This window comes from Penaeus japonicus, unplaced genomic scaffold (genome assembly GCF_977035675.1).
Source record: "Penaeus japonicus unplaced genomic scaffold, GWHDUDI00000001_assembly GWHDUDI00000039, whole genome shotgun sequence".
In the NCBI taxonomy this organism is placed as follows: Eukaryota; Metazoa; Arthropoda; class Malacostraca; order Decapoda; family Penaeidae; genus Penaeus; species Penaeus japonicus.
This window is the reverse complement of record NW_028234441.1, coordinates 13,941,349-13,946,348: the sequence shown is the minus strand read 5'-3', so window position 1 is coordinate 13,946,348 and position 5,000 is coordinate 13,941,349.

Genomic DNA, 5,000 nt, shown 5'->3' with positions numbered 1-5,000 from the left:
TGGCTTATCGGGGATGGGAGGGTCGGCTTCCTTGGGCGATTGCGTGGGGTTGAAAGCGGGTGGAAATGTTGATAGAGATGGGTGAAACACGTAGATAAAAGAGGACGTGGATAGAGACGGGTGAAAGACGTATAAAGAGACGGGTAAAAAACGGGTGAAAAATATAGATAGAGACGGGTGAAAAAAAAACGTAGATAAAGATGGATGATAATAATAACAAAATAGATATTCAAAATATGTAGATAATAACATCTCAGTTTCAAAATAAAATAAGAAGCAACAGAAGAAGGCGAATTAAAATCAGTGTAACAGGAGGCGATAAAAAGAGACAATGGAAGACGGCGATGGGATTATTTGATAACAAGACACAGAAAGAAATAGAAGTAAAACAAATTCATAGAAAAATCAGTAACAAGAGGCGAATGGAAATACGAACCAGATGAAGACGGAACAAGTAACAAAATACAAAGAAAAATAAGACGCAAGAAGAAGCAAAAAAAAAAAAAAAAAAAAAAAAAAAAAAAAGAAGCGAAGAAATCAGCAACAGAAAGCAAAAATCAACAAGAAAACAGAGGTGCAAGAGGCAAAGAAAAACAACAACAAGAAAAACGAAAAGAATTTCCGCCGCAACACCAGAGCCTCCGAGGACACGTGAACAGCAGACACCCACCGGCAGGAGTAGCGCCCCCTGTGCCCCCCCTCCGGGACATCCAGAGGGGCGCAAGCTACCTGTTGGTTGGTGCCTTCAACAGCCCCCCCACCAGGTGATCAACAGTGTCCGCCTGTGAAGCCCCAGGCCGGCGGTGCGCCCCCGTGGAACCCTCCCCGGGACCCTCGAAAGCCCGTCGGCAGGACCGCTCGAGCTCCCGCGGGGGCGTTCAAAGCTAATCTCTTCACCCCCGCGTCACCTGTGTCACTCCAGAAGTCACCTGGAGTCGCCGGGGATGGCTGCACCTGTTGCGGACGCTGCTTTAGGAGGCTTCGGGCGCAGGGGGACGCCGTGCGCGCTCACCAGCCGAAAAGGACGCTCAGGTTTAATCGTTTTTCGTTTTTTTTTTCTTCAGATTTTGGGTCGTCTTGTTCACGCTTAAGGGATAAAGGACGCTCAAGTTTATGTCTTTTTTTTTTTTTCACTAGGACGCCATGCTTACACTTAACCTCTGAAGGCCGCTTAGCACTTATTTTTTATGTTGTTCTTACACATTTTTTTTTTTCAACTTTCCCCGTTTATCATCATGTTATTTCACCATATGTGCAACCTAGACCAGTATTCCACAGAGCGCCAGAAATTGGTTGTGATGCTTTCAAGTCTAATAATATTGATTTTGAATTGTAAATCCCCAAAATACATTTTTTTTCATGCGGATTGAATTTGAATAGAGTAGAGTAGACATATGTTTTTTTCTATTAATGTATTTCTATCAACATGTTGTCAAGTGTATATCTGCATGAGATCATAAAGCGATGATGGGTGGATGGAAGGAGGAGGAGAAGTAATAACGACAGCAAAGGATAAAGGTATTTTTGAAATGTTGAGAAGAACCAAAGAAATGAAAATACATGTATATATTCAGAACCATAATTATGATCTGAAAACGAAGATGAATTAAGTGAATTCTAAAAAAAACAAAAAAAAACAAAAAAAAAAAAACAGTAACGATAATGATAATTACATTGATTATGATCACTATCATTAATACTATCGTTTAATGTTACCAGCTTTACCATACATTTTGCAACGACGGTCATTATCTTTATCATAATCATTTTCATCATCATCATTGATATTGTAATTGATTTTATGAGTAATTACTATGATTATTATGATTATTGCTGTTACCATCATTATCATCCTAATCATCATCACCATCATCATTATCATTAACTATTGTTATTTACATTAAAACCACCACAATTATCACCACACAATAACCATCATCCCATTAATTAGATTATCAACAACAATAACAATAACAATAATAACAATTACAATGACCCCCCTATATCAAACTATTATTCCTTTATCAAACTCTTATTCCTTTATCAAACTCTTATTCTCATACGAGCGAAACCAAATGAAACGAAGAGAGAAAAAGAATCAAAGGAAGAAAGGCAGTCGATCTGTCATCTTAGAGTGATATCAATTTGATTCGTCTCTCGATAAGAGTGATGCGACGCGGATTCCCGGTAAGGGTGAGGGCCGCATTCTTCACTAATGTTATCGGCTTATCTTGATACCAGATTCTTTTTTTTTTTTTTTTTTTTATCTTATCTTACTTCATTTGTGTATATATACATACATACATACATACATACATACATATATATATATATATATATATATATATATATATATATATATATATATATACATACATATATATATATAAATATATATATATATATATATGTATATATACATATATATATATATAATATATATATATATATATACATGTATATATATATATATATATATATAATATATATATAATATATATATATATATATATATATATATATAAGGAGAAAGAAGAATATGAAGGAGAAAAAAGTAAGAGGAGGTGGAAGTGGATTGAGAGAAGAAAGAAGAAGAGGAATAAGAAGAATAGGAGAAGGAAGAACAGAGGAAAGAAGAGGAGGATAAGGAGGGAGAAAAACTTCGAAAAAAACACAACCACTCCTTCTCCCCCTCCCCTTCCCTCCAAGTTCTTACTACCCCCATCCCCTCGACACCCCCTCCCCCCAACGAGACGATCAACAACCTCTCCTTCCCCCCTCCTCCACATTCATTCATTCCCCCTACCTACCTCCCCCTCCACTCCCTCCCCTTTCAGTTTCCCTTCTCCTCCTCTCCCTTTAGTTCCCGTACTCTCTCCTCTCCCCCTTCCCCTCTTCCTTCTATTCCTATCCCTTCCCCCTACCCCCTCTTTCCCCCTTCAATACCCCATTTTTCTTCTCCCTTTCTCCCCTCTCCCCCTCCCCCTCCCCCTCCCCCTTCCCTCTTTCTCCCTTCCAATACCCCCATTTTCCTTCTCCCTTTCTCCCCTCTCCCCCTCCCCTTCCCTCTCTCTCCCTTCCAATATCCCCATTTTCGCTCTCCCTTTCTCCCCCTCCCCCCAACCCTCCCCATCCCCCTTCCCCTTCCCTCTCTCTCTCTCCCTTCCAATACCCCCCCCTTTTCGCTCTCCCTTTCCCCCGCCCCTGACACAAAACCTCTACCGCCTTCCCCCCCAAGGTGCCTGTGTTATCTGCAGTCACAGAGGCACCACAGGTTGTCTCTCACGCCTCGGCATAACAGAAGGACAACAGGCTTATGACATGTTTACGACGTGTCTCTAACGTGTTTTTTTTTTTTTTTTTTTTTTTTTCGTGGGGGAGGTTTGTGTCAGAGGACGTTATTTTTTTGAGGTGGGGGAGGAGAGGGGAGGAGAGGGGAAGGGAGGGGAGGGGAGGGGAGGAGAGGGGAGGGAAGGGGAGGGGAGGGGAGGGGAGGGATGGGGAGGGACGGGAAGGGGAGGGGAGGGACGGGGAGAGGAGGGGAGGAGAAGGGAGGGGAGGGGAGGGGAGGGGAGGGGAGGGGACAGGAGGTTGAAGGTGTAAGGTTAGTACCATTATCACAATCGTAAACGGCTTATCATGTATTGTCAAGTGAATGGTCAGACACTAACAACAAGTTTCCTTTTTTTATAGGTAAAAATATGAACATAAACTTCAATTCTTCAACTTCAATTAAAAAAAAAAGATAATAATAATAATACGAGGTCGCACATCGTAAGAAAGAAGATAGATAAATAGATAGATAGATCGATGGATGATAGATAGACAGAGAAATAAGTACATATAAATAAACAGGTGAATAATTTTACAAATAAGCAAATAGATAAAAAAAGAATTAAAGATACATGAATAAAACTATATAAGAACAAGGAAACAAACACACAAACAAATATATAAATCCAAAACACACAAAAAAATCTTACTAAACGACAAAAACGATAAAAAAAGATAATTCATAATTCAAGCCAGTGTATAAACTCTCATAAATTCATTTCCTCCGCCGACACCTCAAGAGATAATTCTTTGGGGGGTTGGAGTGGGGGTAGGGGGGGTGTCAATGGGGAAGGGGGGGGAGAGGTCACAGTCAAGCTACTAGTCCTTGAGGAATCCCTCCTGAGAAGCCCCAGGTTAGAGGTTTTCCCCCTGTGGGAGTCAGCGCCCCTCCTCTACCCCCTCCCCTACCCCGTCCCTTCCTTCTCCTCTCCCTATCTCCCCTCTACCCCCCCCACACACACACACTTCATCTTCCGTCGTCTGAGTGTTGGATATGTATGTATGTATTTTTGTGTGAGTGTATATGTATGTAGATGTATGTATGTATGTCGATGTATGTATGTATGTAGATGTGTGTAAATGTATGTAGATGTATGTATATGCATGTAGATGTATGTATGTATGTATATGTATGTATATGTATGTATGTATGTATATGTATGTATGTATGTATATGTATATAGATGAATGTATGTAGATATATGTGTGTATATGTATATAGATGAACGTATGTAGATATATGTATTTATATGTATGTAGATGTAAGTAGATATATGTATGTATGTATGTATGAATATGTATGTAGATGTATGTATGTATAGGCATATATGAATGTAGCTGTATGTATGTGTGTATATATACACATGTATGTATCATGCATATATGTATGTACATACATATGAAAGTATGTATGTATACATGTATGTATAAATGTATGTATGCATATACGTATGTATGCATGTATCTCTATGTACAAAGTATCCAAAACCAGTTTTACACAGACACTCACACCCACACAAATACACCCCTCCCCACACACACAGCCACCCCCAACTCCTACCCACACACACAACCCCCTACACCATCCCCATCACGCCCCCCCCCCTCCCGCCCCTTCAAAGGAAATGCCAAGATTCCTCTGAGACGCCATCAAGTCCACGTCATTA